General features: G+C 45.4%; 1 protein-coding gene across 5 annotated transcripts in view; it reads left to right on the forward strand.

The window, feature by feature from the left end:
• LOC149874291 (uncharacterized) overlaps positions 1–15,820 on the forward strand; it is a 49,595-nt gene that overhangs the window by 21,863 nt on the left and 11,912 nt on the right. For 2 of the 5 annotated variants that reach the window (XM_090059470.1, XM_090059480.1), the window contains exon 1: positions 10,197–10,318. The exons of the other annotated variants lie outside the window; for them this stretch is intronic. The gene's annotated coding sequence lies outside the window, so the exon portion shown is untranslated. Of the gene's footprint in view, positions 1–10,196; positions 10,319–15,820 lie in introns of those variants that run through there. 5 annotated transcript variants of the gene reach the window in all.

Genomic DNA, 15,820 nt, shown 5'->3' on the forward strand with positions numbered 1-15,820 from the left:
AGAGTTTTAATTAGTTAACCCAAAACTCATGAGCACTTTCCCAAGAAGAGGAAGAATCCTGCCTTTCTCAGAAAGAGATATGCTATTTCTATATAGGATCTTTGTTAATCAGGACAAGTGTTTTGTATTGGTTCTGGTAATTCAGAGATGAAGGAAGTCAGTCACATGCTCTGACACACATACCAATAACCAAGCAGCAAGAGAAAAATATACTTGTTTATTTTGGACATACCTAATTGTTTTATATAAAACAATTTTACAGCATCTAAATATCAAAGTAATCAGTACCTCAGGAATGTACATAATTTAAATTTATACAAAATGTATAATAGCAGGTCTAGCATTCAATCTCTTGACATTTCTGAAATTCTGAATATCAAAATTTCTTTCGTTATAACCTCAGCAATCCACCAGCAAACTCAGGCAAGCTAAAGATTGATCTCTCCTTCTCCTCTAACTCCTAATCATCGATGAAAGACTCCCTTCTTTCTCAAACAAAGGATGTTTTGGATCAAGCTTAGGGCCCGAGTTATGAAATCAGCCTGCTGGCAGCTTTCTTTTTTACAAAGGGGGAGTCAGTCTGAGCATTTCTGCTGATGGCAGTTGCAATAGCATGGTAAAGTGAGAAGTTTTTCATATAAGTAGATTTCTGGCCACTTAGGCCTTTAGAGGTCAAGATCAACTGAGAAGCCAGCAGGCAGGCAGATCATGAATGCCAGTGTAAAAATGATCACAGTGAGATGCATGGCTTAGGAAGTGGGTTGCTGAATTTTGCACCAAGTTCAGTGAATGGGTTTAAAGTGCAAGCTGAGTATATTGCAAGAGCCTAATTCTTGGGTGACAGAAGCATGAATGGTTACAGAGTGATCTGTATCCATGAAAGACTGTCACTAGTTCATGGCCATACATAAACTAAAAAAATCACTCATCCCACTGGGGTTGCTACCTGGTTGTCTGCTTATGCTTGGGAGTGTAACCAGACCACCGAATCTGAACACCAAAAACCAGACACATGCTTACACTCACAGGTTGGGAGTTTGTTACCTTCATATACGCTCACAATATCTTTTGGTTGTTTCCTCTCATCCAACATCTTCAGACTTGTCTGGACTGACATTGGTTAGCTAGCACTCATCCATGCAGGTCTCAACACAGCAACTGCCAAGAGATGGGTTGAAAAGAAGTGGGAATCCTGAATGTGTTACGCGTGCTGTATACAGCAGGTACATTGTAGAAGAGGTGAGCTGTGAGGAATCAATTACAGGGGTGCAGGGAAGAAGAGAGGCTGTGGTGTAGAAAAGGTTACTGGAGCTCACAGGGAGCAAAATGACTGGGATAGAGGATGCAGAAATACAGCGAGGACTAGCTATGGCTCTGTGATGTGGAAGGAGACTCGGTGTACTTCAGGCACCAGCAGTGCTCTGGCAAGGGAGCTGAGTGGTAAATTACAGTCAGGTTAGTGCTCCAAGAACATCTGTGACCCTGTGAAATGAGGGAAAGAAAAAAGTTGTGGTAACAGTGAGTAAGATTCAGATCTCATCTGTCTGAGTGTGAGTATCTCAAGGTGAAATACCAGAAGGAGAGGAGGTGGGAATATTGATTTCTGCCACACAAAACAGACAACAACGCCTACTTGTTCACGGCAGGGATTTAACCATTCACTTTAACAGACCAGTGTGTGTGACGGTGGGGGATTGGTTTCTCCTTCATGTGCAATCTAGAGAGGAAGTCACGCTGAAGTTATTTTTATTTTATTATAGCATTGCTGGAGAGGTGTCAAGCCAAATATGCTATCAGAGACTGGTGTCCAACTCCCCCTGACTTCAGAGGCAGTTAGAGGCTTTGGGCTTGCGTCAGCAGTGCCCTTTGGCCCCCACTGCAAGTTCTGCTGGCACAGAGGGCATTCCCTAGCAATCCATGGGCCTTGGATGGCCTGGGATAAGTTAGAAAAGCAACGGTGGCCAAGGCCAGTGCAGCAGCCTACAAAGAACATCCTCTTTACTGGTGCTAGGATGACTTATCTAGGAGAGACCATAGCTGTCTTGAGTTTATAAGGGGAGAAGGATATTCCTTTTGAAAAAACCTTTGCTCACAAATCTTCCTTCTGAGCTGAAATATCATTTTCTTGGTTTCAACCCATGAAGATACATGGGCATAGACAAGGCAATGGACAGACTTGGCCAGAGGTGCAATTAGTCTGGTTTGGCAGGGTGCATCTTGTCACCAACTAGTCTCATGATGAAGTAGTAGGATAAGGGCACAAAAGGTCTGACAACTTCCTAGGCTGTGGCAATGTCCTTTTGCCCTGAATCAAGGACATCAAATACACTGAAAGTTGGTGTAAGACTGAGGTCGAGCTGCTGAATACACCAATGTAAGTGGACTCCAAAAAACAAGCTCCCATTGTAGGCCACCTTGCGCTGCATGTGAGCATCTGTGCAGTTTAGCTAAGGTGGTGCACACTTCAGACATGTCTACACTGTGTCAGATAGTGCTAGGGTGACAGCATATCCCATCTATTCACTCCCACTCCACACTCTGAAAGCTGAAAAAAGTATCAGACAGTTTATTTTGGCTCATGCCCATGGCACACCCAGTGCTGCTTTCAGGTTCTCTCTCTTGGGTATGCTTGTGCCAGCCACAGGTATGTGACATTTTTTAGACATACATATGTGCCAAGCGGGAGCAGGCATATTTTTATGGTGGCGCCCTCTAGCACTGTCCAAGGTGGTATAGACGTGCCCTAAGCATTTGTAGGAATGGGGCCTACCTGATTTATTTATTTATTTGGGGCAGGGGAAGGAGGGGGAGCAGACTAGATACCCAGCATGATCAAATGGAGAATGGCACCAAACTGGAAAAAAACCCAGAAGCATACATCCAGTCACAGTAATTTTAGGAATTACTTGTAACAGTAATAGGTAAAAACAGTTTCAGACAGAAGAGTGTTTTTTAAGTTAATAGTAGATCTTTAACTGCCTTCCCTCTGGACCTGTACTGCCTCTTTCACAGACTCCTGTTTTAGACCTTCATCCTGCAATGAGCTCCATGTAGGCAGCCCCCTGTGCCCATGCCGAGCTGATTGCAGTATTAGAGCCTTAATCACCTTGGTTTTTTCCAGAATTTATCGTTTCCTTTCTAGAAGGCTCATTAGAACATGCAGCCATGTAAAACCCTAAGCTTGGAGGAGAGAATTCATTGCATCTGGTTGTTTGTAGTCTTGCATTCCTTGTAATCTTTTACACTTGTGCCCAAAATGGGTGCAAAGAACCCTGCTACCAGCTGGAATTTGCCACACACAACAGTGACAGCATTTTCCATCCTCCTTGTGCAGGTGTACATGAATATATAAGATGCCAGGCAGCATAGTGGGTTAAGCTTTTCAGGAGTTAGTGGAGTTTCACTGCTGGAAGGCTATAATCACATTGCAAGAGGGAAATGCTTCCACAGACAGAAAGTATGTGGCATAATTTTAACAGAAAGTTGCTAGAGGTGAAACAATCTAGAAACTGAAAAGGATAGGAAGTGCTTCAAATGGCCCAATTCTGCTTGTGCTGAAGTCAATGATAAAGTGTCCTTTGACTTCAACAGAAGTAGAAGTGGGACTCAAAGAGCTTGTAATGCAGCAACCATACCTGCTAACTGTGAGGAAGAGCCACAGTAATCTGTGTGGTAACTGTTGACAAACGCTGACTTTTGAATAGCAGCTGCCTTTCTCCATTTGACAATAATTACTGGCCCACCGTAAAGAAACAGAACAGAACAGAGTTACTTCAGGCAGTGGTTCTCAACCATTTTCGAGTCAAGGCTCAAGACACCCCTTGGAAAATGACAGCTCATAGCTTTCACTCTTTTTTTTTTAACGATGGAAAAATAATAGAGTAATTCTTCTGTTGCAAAGAATTCCAAAAGAATGCAACGGGTGTGAATGTATTTGAAATCTCTGGCGTTATCTTGTAACTCATGTTTGTACACCTAACAGTGCTACTATTGCACAGCATCCCATAGCACACTTAAAAGGAATTCACCGCACCCGGGTTGAAAATCACTGCTTTATGGAGATGTAATGGGGCTCTGAATAGCTTGAAGGGCCCAATTTATTATTTGATCCTGCGGTTAAATTCTTGTTTTGTTTGGAACACCAGTGTGATAATAGCAGGAGAGGAGAGTTGACTTTAATCTAGGGCAGATGGACAGGAGAAAAGACATAATTGTCCAGGAGAATAAAGCCTCAAACCTGGAGATACTTACACATGCTGTTAACTTTATTTGCATGAGTAGCTTCACTGACTTTCAATGGGACTATACTCACATGTGTACACACCTGTACATGACTGGTATTTGTGGCTAGGTAAAGACATTAAAAAAACCTGAGACAGAATCCATCTGAGTTGCACAGTTTTCTGAATGTGGCATAGCATAAGTCAGGTTCCTCCATTTTAAACCTGTCTGTGTGAGCCAGACTTCTGTTCTGGTACGGGTATAGACCGGTTTCTGATCCCTTAGCTTGGTAAAAGTGTAATGTCTGTATCAAAGAGGCCATTCTTAACAGACTGGCTGATGGCAGCATCCTGAGAGATAGCCAGCACGGGTTTCATAGTTTCATAGTTTCTACGGTCGGAAGGGACCTGAGCAGATCATCTAGTCCGATGTTGCTGGTAGGTCTTGCTTGACCAATCTTATTTCCTTTTATGACCAGGTGACCTGTCACCTGGACAAGGGAGAGGAGATTGATGTTGTATATCTTGACTTTAAAAAAGCCCTCGATCTGGTATCCCATGATCACCACTTGGAAAAACTGACTAACTGCAGCCTTGGGTCCACCACAATCCGCTGGCTGGGAAATTGGCTCTGTGGTCGGACCCAGGGGATGGTGGTTGACAGAAGTCAATTGTCGTGGTGCCCTGTGACCAGTGGAGTCCCTCAAGGCTCTGTCCTTGGGCCTATACTATTTAACATCTTCATTAATGTGAACATTGGTATCAGAAGTGGACTGGCCAAGTTTGCTGACAACACCAAACTCTGGGGTGAAGTGTCCACACCTGAGGATAGGAGGGTGATTCAGGCTGACCTTGACAGGCTCGGGAAATGGGTGGACAAGAACCTGATGGTGTTTAACGCTGAAAAATGCAAGGATCTCCACCTTGGGAAGAAAAACCCGCAGCATGCTTATAGGCTCGGCAGTGCTACGCTGGCTAGCACTATGGACGAAAAGGACTTGGGGTCATGATTGACCACAAGATGAATGTGAACCTGCAATGTGATGCTGTGGCTAGTAAAGCGAGCAAAACGCTGGCTTGTATCCATAGATGCTTCTCAAGCAAATCCCGGGACATCATTCTCCCCTTGTACTCGGCCTTCGTGAGGCCGCAGCTGGAGTACTGCGTCCAGTTTTGGGCTCTACAATTCAAAAAGGACGTGGAGAAGCTTGAGAGAGTCCAGAGAAGAGCCACGCACATGATCAGAGGTCAGGATAACAGACCTTATGATGAGAGGCTGACGGCTATGGGACTCTTCAACCTGGAAAAGCACAGGCTTGGGGTGATCTGGTGGTCACCTATAAGGTTTTAAGGGGTGCTCACTAGGATCTGGGGGAATGTCTGTTCACCAGAGCTCCCCAGGGGATGACAAGGTCAAATGGTCATAAACTCCTCCATGACCGTTTCTTGCTGGACATAAGGAAGAACTTGTTTACTGTCTGAGCCCCCAAGGTTTGGAATAGACCGCCGCCAGAGGTGGTTCAAGCACCTACTTTGAACGCCTTCAAGAGAAATTTGGATGTTTATCTTGCTGGGATCCTATCTATGATCCTTGCTGACTTCCTGCCCCTGGGGGAGGCGGCTGGACTCGATGATCTTCTGAGGTCCCTTCCAGCCCTAGTGTCTATGAAATCTAGCCATTGGGACTGGGTCCTGAAAGGGCCTGAGAGTAATGAGCAGGGAGTGCCAAGTGTCAGTCTGTACATGAAGTATTATGTTAATGTATTGAGTTGGCTGGTGTACCTAAGTGTACCTCTGTTATCTGTTCAACAGGACTGGAGATCCTCAGCTGTGCTTTTGAGTTGCAGTGAATTCTTATGTTAGGGGACTGCTTTTTGTGCAAGAAGGTTGAGACTGCCTCTATTGTTGCCATGAAGTTCTGATGCTGTTACTTACAGAGCAGGGAGAGCTATGATGTTCTTAGATATTCTTGGATTTGTTGTATTGCTCTGAAGAACTAACGCAGTTGGGCTCTTTGGACTGAATTTTAAGAATGTGGATGGGGAAGGTAAAGTCCTCGTTTCTGGGCGCAGCTCCAGGTAGAGGCACAATAATGTCAAAAGCCTTGAATGGTCTGGGTCTTGCTTACCTGAAAAGCTGCCTTACAGACTGTCAGAGCAGTTAGGATCAGCTGGGAGCCTTTTGTCATTAATTCCCATGATACAACCTGTCAAGGACAGCACTAGGGATTTCTCTGCTGAGAATCTTTGCCTTGGGAATTCACTTCTCTTGTCAGTTTGCTGTAGCGAATTCCCAAAAGTAGATGGTGATGTACCAACTTAACTCTGAGAGTAAATTGCATTGATAACTGCTCCAAAAAAGAGAGAATGGAATAGATATGAGAAGATGAGTTGGGAGGAGAATCAGGGGAGCATGGGGCATGGTGGGGTTCACACTGGAACTGAAGGTTTAATTGTCTACAGCTTTGTATATGATGCAGTTGTTGACCTCCATATGGATTGGGGCTAGGGGAAAACCAATATTTTTTTCATTATCACTTTTACATCATTTACAGCAGTAGTTCTCAAACTTATTTGTACCAGCACCCACTTGTCAACATCAGTGTCTAGTCCCAACCCAGTGCCCCTCACTCCCAACCCACTGCCCCCAGGCTCCAGCCCCCCAGTGTGTTGGGCAGGGGTGTATGTGGGGCACGGCGGGGCCTAAGCAGCCCCTCACAGGCTGGAGCTCTGCCAGCCTGCCGGGGAAAGCCAAGGTTTCCTACGTTTTTCTCCTTTAAAAGAGAATTAATTTTTAAAGTTTGTTCACAACCCTTTCATATTTTCTTTGCAACCCACTTTTGGGTCTCGACCCACAGGTTGAGAAACACTGATTTGTTACAGTCAAAAGGTAAGATGGAAGAATAATGCTCAGAAAGAGGAAAAGGAAAGAGATGCCATCAGATGCATCTTCTCCGATAGCAGCTGTTATTGTCAGGGCTAAACCTTGATTTTAAAAGGCACCTAAATTCAGTGAACTTAACTTTCTTAAGCTCTATTGAAAATCCCAGCCTAAACTGTTTGGGGCAGTGAGCTCCCTTCCAAGGAGACCAGGATCAGGCCCTGTAAGCGAAGTATCATTGTGCATATCTATTCATTATTTATGCTGGTATTTGTTACCACAGTGCTCAGAAGCCTGATCAGAGTGGGGCTCCATGTTACTGTGCACTGTACAGACCTAGTAAGAGACAGTCCCTGCCTCCAAATAGCAGCCAAAATTGATGCTGCCCTCTCTGTAATAAATAGGCATTACCTTTTCAAACTGTCCTTCTGCTCCTGCAATAAGTGGATCCAGGAGAAATGCAGACCTGTGTGGTTACTGCTAGTAACCACACTGGGACACTGTAGGGGGGGAAGCCTAGCTATAGATTATCCCTCTGAGTGTGGGAAGCTGCCTGGTGGGCTGGAAATGGAAAAACTACAGTTGCAAAGAGTTAATGCAAGGCCTGCGTTCAGCCCTGTCAAGATGGTGGTTGGGGGGGGGGAGAAATTCCCACTGGAGGGGTAGGTGGGGAAAAAAAGCAGCACTTTAAGAATGAAGGCTGAGAAGGGAAGAGGACAGATTTAAGTTTTATCTGTCCAAGAAAATTGACCAGCATAGCTGTTGCAGAATAATTATATCAGATCTAGCGATGCTGGTATAACTCTCTTAAGGCCTTATTCTGTAATGACTTTACTTTCATAGGGTGGGGGTGATTTTAAGAGGGGAAGCTGAAGAAGGAGAGGGGCGGTGTCATTTGAAGAGTGAGGAACAAGGGCAAAATCTCTTCGTTTAAGCAGGAAAATTATTTCATTGGCAGGAATATCAGCCCGTACTGTGAAATGACACACCTCAAATTTCTCTCAACGATAGATCACAGCAGATCTCTGGATCGCTGGGCCCTTCCTTGTGGTCTGCAGGATGCAAGATTTGGAGAACATGTTTTGTGAGACTGGGGGAGGGGACTGAATGTATAAGGAGGGGAGGTAGGTCTGTGGAAGGGGCTCGCTCTGTCTGTCTCAAGAATAATCCACAGAATGAAAGGGGTTGGGAACTGCTGCAAACCTTCAAAATGCTGGCTATCAGACGGTTTCAGATTACACTGACATTTAATCCACAAAACGTGAAGCATATGCCCAGGATGGGGCTCTACAGCATATTTGGCATTTGGTATGTTGTGCCAATTTTTCATTAGTGTCTGTTGCTCCTCATTCAGTTGCAGGCTGCTGCAGAGGCTAATGCTTTCTTTGTCGCACTAAGGTCCAAAGACCCGTTACAATGGGTTCTTCAGGCTGCTGGCAGCTCGGGGGCAGAACCAAACCTGTCAGCCGCTGGCCAGTGAGCAAATGCTCCATTTTTAGCTGTTTTCTTTGCCTCATCTGGGGCTCAGTCAGACCTCCCTGCTGCTGCTGAGTTTGACTGAAGGGAAATCCTTCCTTCATTTCCTATTTCTGGGTTACCCTTCCCCTTGGTCCACAGCTCCCTTCAGTCTGTGTGTCTGTTCCCTGCCGTATGTCTGTGCGGGTGCATTTGGGGGACTGCATGTTGGGCTCGGCTTCCCCTTGGAAGAGTGCTTGCTATTGTAGGTACTGCTGCAGGCTCCAGGCTGAGTGAAGCCAGGAAGGTATTCCTTGCCCTTATGGCCCATGCCCCCAAGGAGCACGGTCAGATCTGTGGACAGGGAGTCAGCTTCCCTCGGGACTGGGCCAGCTGGAGTCAGCAGGGGTAAGAAAGGAACCAAGCAGGATTGCTGGGGCGAGCCAAAAGCCTCCAGTGGGCCCGTCCCTCGCTGTGGCCCTGGCTCCTGCTTGTCCTCTGCTGAGGGCTCAGGAGCCCCAGCCCTTGCCCTGCCCATGGCAGAACCCTGCCTGTCACCTTGGAGCCCACGCCTGGGGCTTCCTGGGAGGGGCTCAGTACAGGCCTCTCCTGTGCGTGTACATGTGGGTGCATATGTGTGTATGTGTCTGTGTGTGTGTACTATGTGGGGGTGGGGGTGTGTACTATGTGGGTATGTGTGTGTAGATGTGTTCACATATGTGGGTGAGTGTACTATGTGGGTCCTGTGTGTATGTGTGTGTACTATGTGGGTATGTGTGCATGTACTATGTGTATATGTGTGTACATATGTGGGTGGGTGTGTTGGGTGTACTGTGCGGGTACGTGTGTGTACTGTGCGGGTACATGTGTGTATGTGTACATGTATGTGTGTACTATGTGTGCACGTGTGTACATATGGTTTTATGCACATGTACTATGTGGGTATGTGTATGTGTGCATGCGTGTGGCTGTTCAGGTGTACATGTATGTGTGTATACATGTGTGCGCACTTATACACATGTGCACTTGTGTGTACATGTACTTGTGTGTGTGTTGCAGGGGGAGCGAATTACCCTGGGGCGGGGCGGGGCTCCCCCTGATCGAGGGCAACCGGTTACCCCGGGGCAGGCGTCGGCCCCTCCTTGTCGCGGGCCCGGCGCGGGAGGGTGGGGGGCGGGAAAGGGGCAGTGTCGCTTAAGAGGCGCGAGCGGCGGCTGTCTCTTTAAAAGAGAAGGAGGGGGCGGTACCACCTCGCGGCGGGGTGGGGGGGATCAGGCTATGTTAATTGAGGGGGAGGAACCAAGATGAATGGGGGAGGTAAAGGCGGTGCTTTTCCCGCAGGCGCGGAAAGGTCGGGTGGGGGGGGGGGGGCGGCATGGGCGCGGGCCTGTCTCTTTAAGAAAGCTGTTCGTGCCATGGGAGGGGGCAGGCGCCTCCTCTGGGACTGTACCATTCCGGGAAGCAGGGGAGGGGGGAGAGCTCTGAAAGGCGGGACCATCTCCTGAGCGAGTAGGGGCCAGTACTATTCCCGGGGCGGGGAGGGACGCGATGGGCGGCACTAGTCCTCTCCTTGTGCTGTGGGGGGGCGATGGGCGGTACCATGTGTGCGGGGCTGCGGGGAGGCGCTGGCGGACAATGGAGCCTGTGTGTGTTTGCGGGAGGGGACGGGCTCCGCCGGCGCCGGGGGCACACGCTGCGCCGCCCCCTCCCGCCCGGGCCTGAGCCGCGCCCCCTCCCCCTCCTCCCCCGCCTGGTCGCACGCGGTAAGTGGTAGTGTGTGCGCGCGTGGGGAGCGCGCGCGCCTGAGGAAGGGACACCTTCCCCCCGGGAAAGTTTGAGAGTTGGGGGGGCGCACACACAGGCTGTGCTGGGGTGGGGGCCCCACTCACAGACATGTGCACACACACCATACTCTGCACTGCCCACCTACTACATGTGTGCACTGTGCTGGGTTGGGGGCTCCCTGACGAGGGGTTGCAGCACTGGGTGTGCAGGGAGGAGTGTGGGGTATCCTTAGAGTAGGCACCCTGTGGTGTCAGCCCAGCTCATTGGTCTGGGGAGCGAATCCTGGTTTCGGGGAGCACCTCTTTGTGGGAGGAGGGCTGTGGCCTGGCAGGAAAGTGCCTGTCCTTGGGGAGGTTAATGAGTGTCCAAACTGGGTAGGGGAAAGTAGGGAGGAAGGTCAGGCCTGGCTGGGTTTTTCTGCAATTTCTTTCTTTTTTTTTTTCCTGGTCCTGCCACCTTCAATGGTTCTCTGTCAGAAAGCGGGTTTTACTCTTGCGAGCTTCCCTGCTGCTGGAAAGGTGCAGTCCTAGGTTGCCGTGCAAAAGACTCACAAGTGAATATTGAAAGTTAAGGAACAGGTGGGGTGGGGGGGAAGAAATCCGTAGTTTTCCCTTTTTAGTTGACAGTTGCCTTGGGTCAGTGCACACCCAAAATGTTGGAAAGCTAGGAAACACGGAGTTACAGCGAATAAAAAAAAAAAAAAAAATACATGGGAGAGTGTAGAAAGACACAACCGACACATGCCAGGCAGCCTTAATTTGTCGTCTGTTCATTTTTAGTCTGCTTCTACGTTTAGGCTCCATCTACACTTAAGAGAAGCTACCTTTGGGTGACAACAGGTGTTGCTGTCTAGAGCAGCTGTACTACTACGTTCAACATAGTTGTTCTTGTCTATAATTGCAACTGGCTTGTGTTCTGTACCGGTGTGTGTGGGCCATGCATTTGCTTTCTCTTGGAGACCCAACCCTAAGAACTGGTTTCCTGGTACAGGGCACTTGGCTGATCTGTGTCCTGGGTGAATGTAGGGTTTGCTTACCTGCATAACAGGGTGCCAGTCCCAACTTCTTGCCTGTTGTTTCCATTGTAACACGCAACCTATAAATACATAAACTGTTTAAGTGTGTGGCATCCTTCAGCTCTGCCCTCTTCTTTGCAACTAATTATAGTCTAGTGAAATGCAGCAGAAACAGTGAAGGGGGAAGCTGCGGTCAAAGGGCTGCACTTGAAGGCACCTAGTCAGGTTTGAGGCTGCTGTCTCTCCTCATTTTCCAGGCAGCTAATAGCAGTCCAGAAACTGATTACAAGGAGTCTTGAGAATGAGGAGAGCTAGTTAAGTTTTGGGCTGGTAACAGCATTGTAAACAATGATCATTAAATCACAATGCTTTTTTTTTTTTCCTTCAATCCTAAGGCTCTGTACTTAGATGGAGTATCTTGTATATTACAATGGTAGTATGTTATATCTTGATGCAGGACTGTCCTGTGTGTAACTGGCCAGGTAGGTGTGATGACTGTATTTTTCAAAATAATCTTGAGAAAGATTTTTAATATGAGCTTGCACCCTGCTTTTTTGCTACTTTATGATGTATAAAGCGGGTCCAAAGGGATTCACTTTCCCCCTGTCTCGCATCAGACCATTACTCAGATAACAAATAAACAAGAGGTCCCTTTGCTTTTCAACCTGTTACTAACAGGTTTGGGTTTCTCAGACATTGTTTGAGGACTTTCTTTGGGGAGAGGAGGGAAGGGAGCTTGGGTCTCAAAGTACTGTTGTGGTGAACTCTTAACACCTTAATTGAAGGGGTGGAGATGTCAGATCTTTAACAAAGACCTTCTTTATCCAAAATGTTAATCAATCATTGAAGTTAAATAAGTGTGAACAAAAACCAAACAAAAAACCTAAACACTTTTTAAAAATCAGTTGGACTGATGGCCTTCCCCCTTTTCTGTCAACTTTAGACACATTAACAACACACGATAAACTTTTTAACTTCTGTTGGGGTAGGTATGTGATTTCCATTCCCCCCCTGCGGCCCCAACATTATCTGCTAAACCCTAGTATGCAGACACAGTTAAGCCAGCATGTTTTTTCCACAGAACAGCCTGCTCCTTTCACCAATATAAAGCAGGTAAAATCTGGTTTCAGCTGTCTTTAGAATAAGGGAAGTTTGGTGGTGGGGAGTGATGATGACACTACTAGTCTGATTGTGCTGCCAATTTTTTTTTGATGCAAGTCTGACCTTTCACTCTCAATGCTTCTGATTTCTCGATATAGTCACTAGTCAACATAGTCTTTCAGGCTAAGCAGGACCTGAATTGTTAATATAAAAAACTGTCTGTCTGTCTGTCTGTCTGTCTGTCACATCATTAAAACAATTTGCACAAACTCATTTTCTTTGTAAGCTCTTTAAAACAAATCTTCATCCTTTCATCAGCTCTAGTTAGGGTTAGTCCGTAGCCAAAGTGACATGATTTGTGGCTGAACAACCAATAAGGTAACTTGAGATAAAAAAAACAGTTTGATATTTGTACACATCAGCCTTCCTGGGAGGCAGTGGAGAGTGACAGGAATACCTTAAATTCTGCATCTCTTGAGCTTGTTTAATTCCTACACAATAACTTCCTGACTTCCTCATATTTGTTTTTGTAACTCTCTTTAAGGCTTTTCCTCTTAAATTGACAATACATATCAATAATTTAAGAGTCTGACAAAGTATGGGTGTGGTTGTGGAATTTTCTAAAATACTGGTATCTTCTTCCTGTGGAACAAGTATGCAAACTAATATATGTTTTCTGTGACAGCTATGTTAACAAATATGTCTTCATCTCTTGCTTGCTAAAAAATTATCAGGATTTCTAGAGAGCACTTCAGGCAGCCTTCTTAAAATCCTTCTACCTAGTTGGCTTGGCCTTGGATGACTTAGAAATCTGTGTGCTTCTGTAAGGTCTGTGGTCTGTTTACCTAGATATGAAGTCCTTTAACCCAGGAAGATTTGCTAAGGGCTTGCGGCCCCTACTTAAGAGCTCTGTTGGAGTCCCCATGGAGTTTCTCTGCTGAAGAGATGAATGCATTAACAAGAGGGATTTTGGGACCAGTTGTTAATGGAAAGAGTGTAAAGTGGTAGGAGGAAGGGGTTTTCTGTGTGCAGAATCTTTGTATAAGTAACAGTGGCCTTAAGGCAATGTAAAACATTGTTTCCTCATTCTTTGCTCTCTGGTCTATGTCCATCAGCTGTCTCTGTCTCATACCCACAGTGCATGCTGTTTGTGGTAGGGGCTATCTTTATTCTCTGTACAGTCCTTAGGACGTCGGATTGCAGGTTTCTAACTTACATTTTTTAGGTGTTGCTGCACAAAAAAGAATATGCAAGAAACCAACCAACCAAATCTTTTTATGTGTATTTGTTACCTTTTGAGCTACATCTGCAGTCCCATTTTTTCAGACCATGCGAACTTCAGAAAATCAATAAAAACTTAAGATGGTTCTTGTAAAGTGTGCGGAGACCTGGTTAATGGCAGTGCCTTAGTTAAAAATTAGGTTATTTTATTTTAGAGAATTGGGGTTGTATATTTTTAAAGATACTAACCTCAGCATTATGAAGATGATAGATTCCCTCCCCATTCAAAAAGTTTCCAAACTTGTCAAATGTTAATTTCATCTAACTTTTCCAACTTCAGAAACTGTTTTTCAGTTACCATACTGTTTTGCCAAAAACAATCATCTGACTTCAGAACACAGTGCAAATTTTGAAAGACTAGAAATAGCTTTTTCTGCACTTTTAACAAAGGGAGGGCAAAAATTGGATATGTAATAGAAATATTATCACAAGCTAAGTAATGGACTGTTTTCCAAGAGCTCAAAAGTGACAGACCATGTGGAACTTCTGCTGGAGTTAGAATGTTTGGTGCCATTGTAATTAAAGTACGTGAAATTCATGCCACCAAGTCACCGAAGGTAAGAAATTAACAGGATTCAAAAAGAGATTAGATGTTTGTATGGATGACAAGAATATTGAGTTTTTAAAATTAATGATGACAAACATTTTGGAAGCAGTATTACCCTAATGCTTCAGGGCTTAAGTCTATCCAACCATTTAATCAGGGTGAGATTTAATGTGTGGATCAGATTATTCTACAGGGTTCTCTTACTTTATTCTGAAACATCTGGACCAGGCTTTGCATGGAGATGGGGTACTGGACTCTGGACTGCTAGTCCGATCTAGTATGGTATTTCTTGGGTTCATTTAGAAGTTTCAAGTAAATTACTCCCATGTGAATTCTTAACCTGCTTTCCATCCACCTGTGTGGGATGTTCTGCTTCCTACTCAATTAAAAAAATCAGCTTTTGAAACACTGTTTACGATGTGCAGCACTGCCCATTGCAGAAGGTCCTCAAAATACATAGTTAGGCGTACAGATGATTATAGTTGTAGAGTGTGTAATAACTATATATTGCCTAATTCTTTTTCTTGTAAGCCCTCTGTTTTTAGAGAAACATGACTTTCTAAAACTGAATTGTGAAAATTGAAAATTTCCAGGTTTTGTTTCTTTCTTCATGTTGGGGGGGAAAGGGGAAGAATATCGAGAGTGGAATTTCATTTCCTTTTTCATGTCCTTAGCATAAGGTATTTAGCAGAATTTGCAGATTTGTTGGAATCTGCCAGGCCATGCTAGAGCACTTCTGCTACGGGCTCGAATTTGCAACCTCTGGGCTGTCAACCATCTCCCTTAGTGCTTGGGTTACCTCAGCCCCCAAAGGTGGAGTGGTTTGCTTGACTTGAGTTTGGACAGAAACAATCAGTTGCTTTTGAAAACAAGGAAAATAGAAGGATGCACTTTAAACATTTCTTGTTTTGACATGATGCTGAAATTTGATGGAGAAAAGTCCTCCTTTGAGGACAGTTGCCTTTGCACAATCAGTGAAAATTAGGTGCTTCAGTTTTTCGGAACAATACTATTTTAAGCCCATCTTAGTAACATTCAGTGGGAAAGTAAACTTCATTGTACTATAGTAACTGCATATTGAATTGAGGGAGTAGTTGCATGAGTGTATTTCCGATTGCCTGTAATGCAGATGTAGCTAAGCACTCAACTTGATCTTAAGACATAAACTTTGGATAGTTCTGAGCATTTCCATGTTTTAGGGAATGGTAGGCCTCTTCTGAAGTTTCTGTATTTGCCACCAAAATGCCCCCATTACCTGTTGGGGGGGGCGGGGAGGATGTGCTTTAGATCTGGAACCAGGCAGTCCTAAGCACTATGCCATCTGTTTACCCAGCAGATCCTAATGCTTTGCTCTTAGTGACTTGCTCAAGCTCAGCTGAGGAGTCCAAGTATTTTCCCTTATATTACAAACAGAGAAATTGCAGCCCAGAAGCTGGCTAGGGTCATTCAGGAAAAGGGCTGCATTGTTGGCAACAGAATCCTGATCTTTGACTTAGTATGTCCTTGATTTATCCAGTAGACTAGACCACAGTATCC

The sequence above is a fragment of the Crocodylus siamensis genome, chromosome 1 (assembly GCF_052110815.1).
Source record: "Crocodylus siamensis isolate JL-2025a chromosome 1, ASM5211081v1, whole genome shotgun sequence".
In the NCBI taxonomy this organism is placed as follows: domain Eukaryota; kingdom Metazoa; phylum Chordata; order Crocodylia; family Crocodylidae; genus Crocodylus; species Crocodylus siamensis.